Source organism: Rattus norvegicus, chromosome 2 (genome assembly GCF_036323735.1).
Source record: "Rattus norvegicus strain BN/NHsdMcwi chromosome 2, GRCr8, whole genome shotgun sequence".
Lineage (NCBI taxonomy): Eukaryota > Metazoa > Chordata > Mammalia > Rodentia > Muridae > Rattus > Rattus norvegicus.
Window position 1 is genome coordinate 34,479,164 of NC_086020.1, and position 15,465 is coordinate 34,494,628.

The following is a 15,465-nucleotide window of genomic DNA, read 5'->3' on the forward strand; positions in this document are numbered from 1 at the left end:
CCTGCTCCAGGAGGATCCAAACCCCTAGCTCACTCGAGCACCTACACTCAAGTGCACATGGTCACATGCATACGAATACATACGTGCACGTAATTAAAAATTACAAAAATAAATCTTAAAGAGAATGTATTTGAGATGATGACCTTCCTCCAATCTTATCTTATGTAGTGGACATAGTTCCGCTCCGTGTTCTAAATGAGGCCTCTAACCTTAATATGCAGCTACCGTTGCTCATTGGTAGATATGATACCTCTTTTGGGTTTCGTTAAGTTTGATCTGATTGGTTGGTTGATTTTTTTTTTTTTTTTTTTTTTTTTTTTTTTTTTTTTTGGTGGCTGTCCCGAAACTCACTTTTTAGACTAGGCTGGTCTCGAACTCACAAACATACACCTGGCTCTGCCTCCAGACTGCTGGGATTAAAATGCACCACCACCATGATCCCATTCTTTTGTATACTTGAATACCGTTGTGTGATCATTGGTATCAATACTATTAGATGGTAATTGCAATCTAAGCTGTATCTTATATTTGCATTGCAAGAAACAGAAAGAACTACAATTTGAAAAACTTAAAAGCTTTTAAGGAAAGGAAATTTTCCTATGAACCAGTACAGGAAAAGCTGCTTTAAAGTACTTTTAATGTTTGTATTCCTTCTTTGAGAATTTCGTCTAATATATTTTGATCATTTTCTTTCTCCTCCCCCAACACCTCCCAGATCCCCCTGGCTCCCTGCTAACCAACTTGATGTTCTTCTCTCTCTTAATTTGAAAAGCTAAAACAAAGCCATCATAGAGGCATAGCAACAAGCAAACATGGACTCCCATTTTGTTGGCCAACCACTCATGAGCGTAGTCGGGCTTGCCTTCAAATGCTCTGATCTATCCAGTGCCTCTCCATTGCAGAAGAGTTATTTTCATTCTTCCAGTGGCTGTTAATTTCAAACAGCTTCTAGGCTGGGGTGTGACTTTGCACTCTCTTCCCTTCCGTTGTGCTGGGATTTTGTCTAGCTTGAACTTAGGTGGGTCTCCTGTGTGCAGTCACAGTCCCATGAGTTCCTGTGTGCTTCAAGTCTCTTGTATCTAGAAAATGCTACCTTAAAATCATACTTGCTGCCAAAGGGCCAGAACCTGGTCCTGGCTTATCATTCTAAGCTACAAGGAAGGTTAGGTAGCAGTAATATGACCTTCCTTCGAGCTCTGTGAACCCATTTCAAGGCATGTTTCTAGAAAAGACGGCGGAGATGGATAACAGAGGACCCGTCAACACAAAAAAAATTTTTTATGGGAGTAGATTTGGGAAAGCACTGATAGAACAAAGAATGGATGTTCCAGATGTGCAAACTAAAAGCTATTCCAAAAGCACAAAACATTCTTCAGATATAGAAGCAGAGAAAAATTTACACGTGTCACTAGTAAATGATATGTCTTTATATGTTAAGTCAACTGTGCAGAAGAAGGAATGTGTTGGGAAACTTTTAGAGCTGTTTCTGTAAATAGTGTGACTTGCTTTGGAATGCCTCACTCAGGATTGCTGTAATCCTCGGAGCTGTTAATTTGGTCAGTGACCTTGAGCAGATCAACCAGAAACTCAGATGTTGAAACCACTGCAGTCCCTAGAGCACCCGTTGCCAGCACTATGTCATTGCAGTGCTAGGAAATAGAGCCCCATGGGCTACCGAGCCTCTGGATCCCTTTACAGCAAAGTAAGCTACATAGTTGGACACTGAAGTCACAGCAGGCTGCGAGCTTGGTGTGTGTTTAGGAGCACAGAGGCATGGACAGGTGCAGGATGGAGATCTATCCCTAGACATAAGAAATCATCAAATGAAGTAAGAGGCATGGAGAAGAATTCAGGGTGCCCTCATAGGCCATCTGTCTCTTGACGGATTTCTGTGTCCACATAGCAGAAAGCAGAGTCTGCCTTTGGATGTTTGGGTTAACATTTAAAGTGAGATATAACACATTATGAATTTCGTTCTTTTTCGATATGTACAAAATAAATAATCTTGAAGAAAATAGTGCCGTTTGTTTCTCCTGGAGGTACTGAAGTATCACCATGTATAGCTTCTAGTTTGATCAGCGATACATGGACAAGAACGTAGTGTACTAATGGGGGTTTGCAGATATGTTAATGTATAAAAGTTATTATTTCAAAAGTTAATACATTTAAAACATTTTTAAGTTGGGGACTGAGGAGATGACTCGGTGGTTAAGAGGATTTGCTGCTCTTCCAGGGATTCTGGGTTCCCAGCATCCACAGGATGGCTCACAAACTGCTTGTAACTACATTCCAAGGACCCAACTTCCTTCTCTGTCCTCCTTGCACATCAGACATGCACATGGTGCACAGACTTCCATGCAGACAGCACCCAAACAAACAAAATAAAGTAAAATTTAAATTTAAGAATTCTAATTGTATTATCTAAAGCATAAAATGAAATATCAATCAAAAAGACCATTTTGCCAAAATCCCTTTATCTTGAATTATTCATGATCCCCCTTTTCAGTCCTGTCTTCCCTGGTCTGCTTGTTAAAGTAAGTTTTCTGTATTGCACTTTTAAATACTTTAATGTTATTTTTCATGAACAATTCTTAGACAGGGCAACTATTAAGAAGGCCAAATAATCTCAGGCAAAAGATGTAGGAAGATGTTGTATAAACACAGATATCTTCTCCAAGATACAGAATTTGTTTTCACACACAACTTAGAAGCCATTAAACTAGCTATTAAATAAATGTCTAGGAATTGAAGAGCCACTCAGTTTCCTTGTCTAATTTCACATTTTTTATACATTTAGCACTACCGAAGAACAAAATCTACTATAGCAAATGTAAAGGCAACATCTGTAGTTCAATTGGGAGATGTGTAGAAGAAAGCAGGTGGCAGCCTATGCTTACCTAGCTCAAAAGACCCTGACCATGGCACTAGACACCAAGCAAGAATGGTATTGGGGACCATGTACCTGGGGCAGTTCATAAAGAGGTACAAGAAATCATAATTTTGAATTATGAAAATACAACAATTTGTTTTCCAATAATTGCACTTTGCTTACAAAGTTTTAAGTGGCCCCAAAATCCAATAAAGTAGTTAGTAAAACTGAGCTATTAAAACAAACTGGGAGCTGGAGAGATGGCTCAGCAGTTCAGAGTTCTGATTGCTTTTCCAGAGGTCCTGAGTCCAATTCCCAGCAACCGCATGGTGGCTGACAATTTTCTGTAATGGAATCTGATGCCCTCTTCTGGTGTGTCTGAAGACAGCGACAGTGAAGTCACAGACATACAGTAAATAAACTGAAGGGGAGGAAGAGAAAAACAAAACTATGGGCTGGAGAGATGGCTCAGCTGTGAATGGTTAGGTTTGCAACCAAAAATATAAGAAAAAGAAAACTACAACGGTTTCAATAATACCTTATCAGAAGCCAAAGAACAGAGTTTGTATAATCATATAAGTACATTTTTCTTTCGCTGAATACAATATTTAGTTTTAGGTTAAACAAAATAGTTTTATCAAATTATTCTTAAAGATTCGTACTAATATATTTCATGAAGTTTTTCCTTTATCTTGTTTTTGTTGTTTACAGATTAATAAGTATTTCTCTTGATGACTAAAGCTACCAGGCTGCTTGGTAATATTTGAAGCATGGTGGCTTTCTTCACTGGTCTGTAGTCTTCTGTGATGACCCGCAGTTACACGTATGTAGCCACTGTCAAGCCACCATAATCACATTTATGTATCCGTCATGATTGGAATTGTCGACAACCTGGACATGCTTTCATCAAGCGACCTTGCTTCCTTGTGTCACAAGGCCCAGCCTGCCCACCTTTACTTCAGTTTCTGTCCATTTTACAATTGCACTCAGAGCTGTGTATAGCAGGGGCAGATTCTGTTTCGTGCTGCGTTTCATCAGGCAGACGTGGCTCTCAGCTCAGGACATATTGCATGGTTGTTGTTGAAATGTCAGCCTAATACCTTTAATGTAGGTGGTTTTCTTCTAAAAGCGTTCTCTTCCATGCCTTATTTTTCTCTCTCCTGTTTGAATAATCTCTCATATTTCTGCTTTTCTCTGGGCATGGACTTTGGGAGAAGGACTTTCCAGTTTCCTACCTCGACTTACTGTTTTGGCTTAATCATGTTGGAAAGTGCTTTTGCTCTGAACTATCTTTCTCCATCCAGCAGATAGACTGGTACTGATTTCTCTGGAGTCCTCCCATCATTGTTTGGTGTCTTTCCATGCACCTTGGTGGCCCCATTCGCTTGCATGGTACCGTTTATGGCAACACTTAATGTTAAGGCACATCTTTGTGTTTTCTATACTTTCTCTCAATGTTCATGAACCCCTCTGGTGTTTTCTTTTTCTCACAGTTGACCAAACAATAACCATAGTGTTTATGATGCAACTGAATATGCCCGTGGCATAGTAACAGCCATAGAGGTCCATGGTGTAGCCTCTTATATTTGAAGATGTTCTCAAGTTTTGGGTCTTAGTTTCATGAATGATTTTCTATAGCCCCAAACACTAAAGACTTTTTACCTTTAATCATTCTTCACCTTGGCATACAAAATACTAGGTTCCATTGTGGCATTTTCATATGTCTATGTCATTATACTTTGTTAATGATACCCTCCACCCACAGCGAACTCTCCCAGACCTTTGCCCACTCTGGCTCATTCTGCTCCTACCCCCCATTAATATACTCTGATTCTTATCACATGTTCCTGATTACCCTACTTCCTACTTCCATAATTCCTGTTACAGTTTCATGACACCCACTTCCATACATAATTTTAAATCTAGGCTCTACACATAAGAGAAAGCATACAGTATTTGTCTTCCAGACTCTGGCAAATTTCACTTAATACAACTATCTCCAGTTCCACTCATCTGCCTGCAAATTAGTGATTTCATTTTTCTTCATGGCTGCAAAAAAATCCCATTATGATCAAGCATGGTGGTACTTACCATTCATTCTGCCACTTAGGATGCAAAGGCAGACATATCTCTGGGAGTTCAAACTAGCCTGATCTACATAGTGGGTTCCAGGCCAGGCAGTCCCATACAACAAGACCCTGTTTCAAATTTTTCCTTTATGCATGCATCTGTTGATGGCATCTACTATGGTTCTATTTCCTGCATATGGTGTATGATGTAACTATAAACAAAACCCTGCAAGTGTCTCTGCAATATGCTTACTTAGAGTCCTCAGGTATAACCCAAGCAATGGTTTCCATGGTGACTGCATAAGCTTACACTCACACCCAAGTGAGTCCCTCTTTCTCCACGTCTTCAGCAACATCTCCTGGCATTTGTTTTCTTGACTATAACCTTCTGACTGGGGTAAGAAAGAATCTCAAAGCAATTTTAATTTATATTTTCATAATGGCTAAAGATGCTAAATTTATCAGCCACTTGTGTTTCTTCTTTAGAGGACTGACTATTCAGTTTGTTGGCCTGTTTGTTGATTAGATGACATGGAGGGTTGATACTTAACTTTTGCAGCTCTCAATTTATTCTAGATACTCACCTCCTGTCTGACGTGTAGTTGACAGAGACTTTTCCCATCTAACTTTTTTATAACTTTTGCATTTCTTTGAAATTTATAGATCTATGGCAAGTGCATGCATGTGCTTAAGATTTGTACTGGCTTAAGTAAAATAACAAAGTATTTTTCAACACTGAAAATTGTGAAATTTTTTTCTTTAAAAGGGAAGTAGGCAACACATTTGCAAAACACAGAGTCTCATTTTTAGTGTACATGTTCACACTTTAGTGTCATTTTTTTTTACCTGAATTTTCAGTTCCCATTGTCCCCTTTCCAGTTTCTGGAGCTCTTTCGTTGACTCCAACCAACCTGAACCTCATTTAATTCAGCCAGTCTTCCTTCTGGGGATACAAACTCTTACCCAAACGTTACTAAAATATCAGTGTGCTGGTTAGTTTAATTGTCATATTGACACAACCTAGAATCACATGGAAGGATATTTTAGTGAGAATCTCTCTAGATTGGGTTGGGATATTGCCATATCTGTGGGAAATGTAGGGATACCCAGTTTACTATGGGCAGCACCATTCTCTAGTCAGGGGCCTCAGAACAAGTGTAAGAGAAGGGGAAGCTAGCGGGCAACAAAAATGGGATGTGTTTATTCTCTCTCTACTCTTAACTATGGATGTAATAGGGGCTTCCTGCCTTGACTTCCCTGAAAAGATGGACTGTAATTGGGAATCACAAAACAAACTAACAAACACTTTCTCCCTTAAGTTGCTTTTAGTTGGGGTGTCTTATCGTAGTGACAGAAATCAAGCTAGGACAGTAAGTTATGTTTTAAATATGCACTTATACTCAGCATCAGAAAGCAAGGACCAAGATGGAAAAAACCAGTTCTACAAAGCTATTCACTAATAGACTGAGTTGGAATTATTATTGGAGCAATTGAGGTATAAGAATTCCTTTGAAAACTAATAATATGGCCCAAATTTAATATGGCCCAATGAATCTAAATCTCTCAAATTCAATTGAATAACCATTTATGTGTGTATGTGTGAGTGTGCGTGTGTGAGAGTGTGTAAGTGTGTGTGAGGGTGTGTGAGTGTGTAAGTGTGTGAGTGTGTGTGAGCGTGTGAGCGTGTGTGTGTGTGTGTGTGTGTGTGTGTGTGTGTGTGTGTGTGTCTACTTGCTACCAACTACTTAGTCTCCCTTTACATTCTCTGGATACATCTATCCCTATTATACTATCCTCAAGGGCATTTCCCCTACATGTATATACTTATGCACAGAGTTCTTCAGGAAGTAAGTCATTTATAAATGGAATAAAATGCTCAATAAGAACAAGAAACAAAGCAAACCTCAAGGAATAACTGAGAATAATTATTCTCTGTAGAATGAAATAAAATCCTTTTTAAAGCGACTGGGTTGTGGTTATGAATCTGTTCCTCCCAGCACACAGGTGGCTGATGATCAGCTTTTCTTCTTCCTCATTGTGTTACATCTTTATGGAACTTAGCCTTTTGCTCACCATGGGAATGAAACGCCTGAGCTGTCCCTTCTTCTGGAGAGGAACCTGTAACTTTCACATCATGGGCTGTAGAGCCAACATGAAAAGGCACTGATACCCCCAAGACCTTGTCTGTTGGGAAATTATTACAGTTTGACCCTGGGAAGGAAGGTTCATGTCAGGCCATTTGGGAGAGATGCTTAGTTGACAAAAGGCCAGTGGAATAAATGATGTACAGCCCATGACTTAGCACTGCCTGAGTTTTGTAGTGAGGAAAACAGAATGTTCAACTGTGTACCTTCAAAGACATTCTCAAGACATCATCAAATAAATCTGCAAGTGAACAATGTGTGTTTCCAAAGGCCATGCGAGGAAGGATCAACTGAATGGCCTTCTGGGATGTTAAGACAACCAAGCGCAGGCTGGATTCTTCAAAGGTTACATAGCTCGCTGGACTCAGGACAGGGGCTTCCCTCTCCTTCATAATCTGCCTCAGCTACGTAAGTTCACTTCCTTCTTTGATCTTAAGTTTCTTTCTTTATTTGGTCTTAGGTTACATTTTAAATAAAAATATAAATCCAAGCATAATAGCTTGTGTCTGTAATCCTCACGTTTGGGAGGCTGAAGTAGGAGGATGACTGTGAGGTGAAGGACGATGTGAAGTTAAGTGACTATCCCTGCCAATCTCTGCCACAGAAGTAGAACCCGGTGGCTGTTGTGTTCCGTTGGCATCATGGTTGGGTACGACTCTTAGTTACCTTCCTCAGTTGGAAGCTCGTATGGTGCCTTCTGGTATCATGAAAGCTAGTCCTGAAAACACATATACAAGTAACAAACATACAGACTAAGCAGGCTGTATTTAAGAATACATAGGTACATACATATATGTATAAAATAACACTTCATGAGAAAGGAGGCTATGAATTTGAAAGAGAACAAGGAAGGGTATATGGGAGGGTTTGGCAGGGGAAGGAAATTATTTCTTTGGCTAATTTAGGCTGGGCTCAGCTGAGTACTTTTGACTTTTGTTGGGCTCCCCCAGAACCTGCAGTCAGGAGCAAGTAGTCTGTCTCTGTGATGGCTCCTGTGTTTCTCGTCCACCAAACAGCTGTATGGTTTTGATCACTTGGTAGTTTTGAGAGTAAAAAAGTAAGGGGGGATGTAGAGAGACAGAGAGACAGAAAAACAAAATCAGAGAGAAGAGAGGATGGAGATGGGGAGGAAGGAAGGAAGGAAGGAAGAAAGAGAGAGAGAGAGAGAGAGAGAGAGAAAGAAAGAAAGAAAGAAAGAAAGAAAGAAAGAAAGAAAGAAAGAAAGAAAGCCAGCCTTTGAGGCCTAGACTCAGAACTGGCATAGTTGTTTTCTGTCCACAGGATGTCACAAAGGCCCACTCAGATATGTAGGAGAAGAGTTGAGAAGCCCCATGACAAAGGCCATATGTATGAGGAGCAAAGAATTAGTATCTGTGTTAGAAATTGACTACAACTAAGTATTAATTGTGTCATTTATTTCTTTATATTTGGTTTCATGGGACAATAACTTTAAGGTGATTTATAGCAAACCCAAGCACACTGATAACAGAAAAATATGCATAAACTTTTATGACTTGAGGTAAAAGTAACATAAATTTGGCAAATCAGGTTTCATATAATCAAGGTAGTAACAGTAAAATCTTTGTGGAGCTTTGAAAACTTTAAGGCATCAGGCTTAAGCCCAAATCCTGTTAAACAGCATGGTGATACCCAGAAAAGCAAAAGAACTTCTAAAACATCACCAAGACAGCATGTATTGGGTTCAGTAAAGAGGTAGAATCAATAATAGAACCACTTGGGTCCAGTCTTTCCATTGAGCTTTTACTGCTGTAACCACTTCATCTGATGTTCTGATGGTGCAGAGAAATGGGCTCTTGTAGACCATCCTAAGTGAGATACTGGAGTCTGAATTGAGCCTGTGCAGACTTTCTCCTCCAAATGGAGCTGATTATGCTTTTTATATGCAATGTAAGTCAGGGCTAAGTTGGTTTTTCTTTTTTTTTCGGAGCTGGGGACCAAACCCAGGGCCTTGCGCTTGCTAAGCAAGCGCTCTACCACTGAGCTAAATCCCCAACCCTACTAAGTTGGTTTTGATCATTAACATCACCTCCTTCCTTCTGATACTTCATCCTAATATGAATAACTAGCTCACCTTTAGAGAGGCACTGCTTCCTAGATATATTTCTTGATCTCTCCTACATGGATGGCCAATATAGCACAACCTACTCATGGAGTTAATGAATATTATGAATCAGGGTCCTATGTAAAGTTTCCAGGAAGAGTTTCCAAATCTAATTTAATGTGGCTTCCCAGTGCATGGAAGAAACCTTCCAGTCAGTCTTTTATCTTCTTGGCTCTCCAGGTAATTTTAGCACTTATGGATACTAGGAGTATGTTAAAGTGTAGCAGCTCCCTTAGAAATATCGGAGAGATGTCCCTTTGCTAAACCAAACCAGAGGCCTATGGAAATTACATTACCCTCTGTTATGGTGAAAACATAGAAGGCGACAAAGGCAGAAGGCAGGTAATTGAGTCATTCCTCTGTTCTTAGCTACATTCTAGGGACTGGGCATGTGAAAAAAGTTCTGACTTTTATGGAAATGACCCATGATTTTCATCATCCAGATCACCATTTCCATCTCTGCATACACAGGAGAATAACTAATATGCAATTAGGTACACAAAGATACCTTCAGACAATGATATATGGTGGTTTTTTTTTTAACCAGCAGGGGTTGTACTAGAGTGACTGAGGGACATGAGGCATCCACTACTTTAATGGGGAACCACAAGAGACGTCACTGGTAATGGGGACTTACTTGAACTGAGACCTAAATCAACTAGAGGACATAACCGGTACAGGTAGAAGTACAGATGAAGCAAGACCCTGAGGTTAGGCCATGCCGAAGACATACAAGAAACTAGAAAGACTGCGAATGGAATGGCCACCCCGGGGGAAAGAGGGAAAGGATGAAGTGGATGGGAGTTTTTGGGAAAAGATTAAAGAATTGGAAGATTTAAACAAGAGAATAAAATAATCAGTTTTATACAGATAAGCATAATTGTGGGGGACCTTCTTGGAGCACATTTAATAATCTTTTATTTCATCAAGGGAACTCAGTGTTTTCCTGTGTTCTGATGGGGAGATAATGATGATAAGTATGCCCCAATTCCAGCCAGAACGTAGGATGGCAAGACTTCCAAGATACACTGTGGTGATTATTTTTATGACATCAGAGAACACTGATGTTGTTTTGTTTTAGGAACATCTTAAAGAGAGTTATTGATATAAGGAAGACATTTTTAGAAAACCCAAAGATAAGAGCTTGGTGTGGAAGAGGAAAATCTTATGCAAATGCACACACGTCACCCTGAGTTTTGATGGTAGCATTTGAGGATAGCTGTTTGAATGTAACTTCTTTTTTTTTTTTTTCTTTTTTCTTTTTTTCGGAGCTGGGGACCGAACCCAGGGCCTTGCGCTTGCTAGGCAAGCGCTCTACCACTGAGCTAAATCCCCAACCCCTTGAATGTAACTTCTATTGGTAACTGGCTCCTTGGTTCAAATACACAGGGGCTGTAAGTACTTTCTGTAATTGAATCCAATCTTGAATATGCTCAGCTCACTCATAGGTGATGGAAACATCTTAAATGAAACATTCTTTAAAATATGCTGGAGAGAAGACAACAGTGCCTAAGTGACAACAGACTCTACTTTGTCATGGAGTAAGTCCAGCCTTGTGTTGCTACACAAGGATCTATCGATAATTATATTTGATGAGACACAGTGGAAAGAGTCCCTGAGGTCTCAGCCTGCTCTGCCTTCCATTATTGATTAAGAAATCGGAGAGTGATCTGTTAGACATTGACTTGTAGACCTATAGAGTATTTATGATTTATTTGTGCTATTTCTGTGTTGCTAAATAAGCTGTCCTGCTGCAAAATGGGTCAGCTATGAAAATATGAATATTCATCAGAAATTATTGTGGTGGAATTTCCAGGGACCAAACCACAGACAGCACTAAGCATTATCCAAATGTGGAGAAACAAGAATATCTGTTGAGAGGAACTCAAAATGGTGGTCCCTTCAGAAGGTAGTTTGACAGTTTCTTTAAACCCAGATGATATAAAGGTTATACTTCTTAATTATTCATAGCCACACAAAAATCTACACAGGAGTATTTATAGCAGCTTTACTTGTAATTGCCAAAACCTGGAAGAACCAGAATGCTCTTTGATAAAAGGTGAAAGGATAAACTGTGCTTCACGCAGACAATGAAGAGTTTTCAGGACTACCTATATAGATGTGTTTCATCACCCGTGGAAATAAGAACCATGGAGTTATCTTAATGCATATTTCTTTTTTTTATTATATTTTTTTAATAACTTGAGTATTTCTTATTTACATTTCCAGTGTTATTCCCTTTCCCGGTTTCCGGGCAAACATCCCCCTAATCCCTCCCCCTCCCCTTCTTTATGAGTGTTCCCCTCCCCATCCTTCCCCCATTGCTGACCTCCCCGCAACAATCACGTTCACTGGGGGTTCAGTCTTAGCAGGCCCAAGGGCTTCCCCTTCCACTGGTGCTCTTACTAGGATATTCTTCGCTTCCTATGAGGTCAGAGTCCAGGGTCAGTCCATGAATAGTCTTTAGGTAGTGGCTTAGTCCCTGGAAGCTCTGGTTGCTTGGCATTGTTGTTCATAAGGGGTCTCGAGCCCCTTCAAGCTCTTCCAGTTCTTTCTCTGATTCCTTCAACGGGGGTCCCATTCTCAGTTCAGTGGTTTGCTGCTGGCATTCGCCTCTGTATTTGCTGTATTCTGGCTGTGTTTCTCAGGAGAGATCTACATCCAGCTCCTGTCGGCCTGCACTTCTTTGCTTCATCCATCTTGTCTAATTGGGTGGCTGTATATGTATGGGCCACATGTGGAGCAGGCTCTGAATGGGTGTTCCTTCAGTCTCTGTTTTAATCTTTGCCTCTCTATTCCCTGCCAAGGGTATTCTTGTTCCCCCTTTTAAAGAAGGAGTGAAGCATTCACATTTTGATCATCCGTCTTGAGTTTCATGTGTTCTATGCATCTAGGGTAATTCAAGCATTTGGGCTAATAGCCACTTATCAATGAGTGCATACCATGTGTGTTTTTCTGTGATTGGGTTACCTCACTCAGGATGATATTTTCCAGTTCCAACCATTTGTCTATGAATTTCATAAAGTCATTGTTTTTGATAGCTGAGTAATATTCCATTGTGTAGATGTGCCACATTTTCTGTATCCATTCCTCTGTTGAAGGGCATCTGGGTTCTTTTCAGCTTCTGGCTATTATAAATAAGGCTGCGATGAACATAGTGGAGCACGTGTCTTTGTTATATGTTGGGGCATCTTTTGGGTATATGCCCAAGAGAGGTATAGCTGGATCCTCAGGTAGTTTAATGTCCAATTTTCTGAGGAACCTCCAGACTGATTTCCAGAATGGTTGTACCAGTCTGCAATCCCACCAACAATGGAGGAGTGTTCCTCTTTTTCCACATCCTCGCCAGCATTTGTTGTCACCTGAGTTTTTGATCTTAGCCATTCTCCCTGGTATGAGGTGAAATCTCAGGGTTGTTTTGATTTGCATTTCCCTTATGACTAAAGATGTTGAACATTTCTTTAGGTGTTTCTCAGCCATTCGGCATTCCTCAGCTGTGAATTCTTTGTTTAGTTCTGAACCCCATTTTTTAATAGGGTTATTTGTCTCCCTGCGGTCTAACTTCTTGAGTTCTTTGTATATTTTGGATATAAGGCCTCTATCTGTTGTAGGATTGGTGAAGATTTTTTCCCAATCTGTTGGTTGCCGTTTTGTCCTAACCACAGTGTCCTTTGCCTTACAGAAACTTTGCAGTTTTATGAGATCCCATTTGTCGATTCTTGATCTTAGAGCATAAGCCATTGGTGTTTTGTTCAGGAAATTTTTTCCAGTGCCCATGTGTTCGAGATGCTGCCCTAGTTTTTCTTCTATTAGTTTGAGTGTATCTGGTTTGATGTGGAGGTCCTTGATCCACTTGGACTTAAGCTTTGTACAGCATGATAAGCATGGATCGATTTGTTAAGGCATATTTCTTTTTTTTTTTTTATTAACTTGAGTATTTCTTATATACATTTCGAGTGTTATTCCCTTTCCCGGTTTCCGGGCAAACATCCCCCTCCCCCCTCCCCTTCCTTATGGGTGTTCCCCTCCCAACCCTCCCACCATTGCCGCCCTCCCCCCATAGACTAGTTCACTGGGGGTTCAGTCTTAGCAGGACCCAGGGCTTCCCCTTCCACTGGTGCTCTTACTAGGATATTCATTGCTACCTATGGGGTCAGAGTCCAGGGTCAGTCCATGTATAGTCTTTAGGTAGTGGCTTATTCCCTGGAAGCTCTGGTTGCTTGGCATTGTTGTACTTTTGGGGTCTCGAGCCCCTTCAAGCTCTTCCAGTTCTTTCTCTGATTCCTTCAATAGGGGACCTATTCTCAGTTCAGTGGTTTGCTGCTGGCATTCGCCTCTGTATTTGCTGTATTCTGGCTGTGTCTCTCAGGAGCGATCTACATCCGGCTCCTGTCGGTCTGCACTTCTTTGCTTCATCCATCTAGTCCAATTGGGTGGCTGTATATGTATGGGCCAAATGTGGGGCAGGCTCTGAATGGGTGTTCCTTCAGTCTCTGTTTTAATCTTTGCCTCTCCCTTCCCTGCCAAGGGTATTCTTTTTCCTCATTTAAAGAAGGAGTGAAGCATTCACATTTTGATCATCCGTCTTGAGTTTCGTTTGTTCTAGGGATCTAGGGTAATTCAAGCATTTGGGCTAATAGCCACTTATCAATGAGTGCATACCATGTATGTCTTTCTGTGATTGGGTTAGTTCACTCAGGATGATATTTTCCAGTTCCAACCATTTGCCTACGAATTTCATAAACTCGTTGTTTTTGATAGCTGAGTAGTATTCCATTGTGTAGATGTACCACATTTTCTGTATCCATTCCTCTGTTGAAGGGCATCTGGGTTCTTTCCATTTTCTGGCTATTATAAATAAGGCTGCGATGAACATAGTGGAGCACGTGTCTCTTTTATATGTTGAGGCATCTTTTGGGTATATGCCCAAGAGAGGTATAGCTGGATCCTCAGGCAGTTCAATGTCCAATTTTCTGAGGAACCTCCAGACTGATTTCCAGAATGGTTTTACCAGTCTGCAATCCCACCAACAATGGAGGAGTGTTCCTCTTTCTCCACAACCTCGCCAGCATCTGCTGTCACCTGAGTTTTTGATCTTAGCCAATCGCACTGGTGTGAGGTGAAATCTCAGGGTTGTTTTGATTTGCATTTCCCTTATGACTAAAGATGTTGAACATTTCTTTAGGTGTTTCTCAGCCATTCGGCATTCCTCAGCTGTGAATTCTTTGTTTAGTTCTGAACCCCATTTTTTAATAGGGTTATTTGTCTCCCTGCGGTCTAACTTCTTGAGTTCTTTGTATATTTTGGATATAAGGCCTCTATCTGTTGTAGGATTGGTGAAGATTTTTTCCCAATCTGTTGGTTGTCGTTTTGTCCTAACCACAGTGTCCTTTGCCTTACAGAAACTTTGCAGTTTTATGAGATCCCATTTGTCGATTCTTGATCTTAGAGCATAAGCCATTGGTGTTTTGTTCAGGAAATTTTTTCCAGTGCCCATGTGTTCGAGATGCTGCCCTAGTTTTTCTTCTATTAGTTTGAGTGTATCTGGTTTGATGTGGAGGTCCTTGATCCACTTGGACTTAAGCTTTGTACAGCATGATAAGCATGGATCGATTTGTTAAGGCATATTTCTAAGTGAAATAAGCCAATCTGAAAAGTCTACAAACCGTGTGAGTGAGTCCTGCTCTACGACATTCTGGACACAGCAAAACTATAGAGACGATTTAAAAGATCAATGGTTGTCAGGGGTTGAGAGAGTAAAGGATGCATAGTTAAAATTCGTTGATAATTAGGAAGGAGTTCCCAAATGAGAGGCTAGCGTGAGAGGTTCATGTTTTGAAAACTTTGGTATGAAACAGTGGGGATCTGTGTTTGGATTCTAGCATACATGTAAACAACTGGATATAATCTCATGTATGCCTATAACCTGGGTAGTGTGTGGTGAGAAGACAAGAGGATGCCTAGGGCTTGCTGGCCACCAGCCTTACTGGAAAAAAACACTCCCAGGTTGAGGAGAAACACTGACTCAAGAGAATAAGCCAGAGAGTGATACAGGACATTCAATGTCTTCCTCTGGTCTTCATGTGTGCTTGCAGGCATGTGTATCTACATACACTTGTACCTCCTACAGCACAAAAAAGTTCCAAAATGTCATATAACTAGAGATCTGTGACTAAAAAGAGTTTGTTGGTGGGTGTGGCGAGGTAACAGGGGTGTAGAGACATTGTGAGAAAGAGAAGTCAAAGGAGAAGAGAGAGAGAC

General features: G+C 40.5%; 1 long non-coding RNA gene across 2 annotated transcripts in view; it reads left to right on the top strand.

The window, feature by feature from the left end:
• LOC102556051 (uncharacterized) overlaps positions 1-15,465 on the top strand; it is a 90,448-nt gene that overhangs the window by 15,361 nt on the left and 59,622 nt on the right. The gene's annotated exons all lie outside the window — the stretch shown is intronic.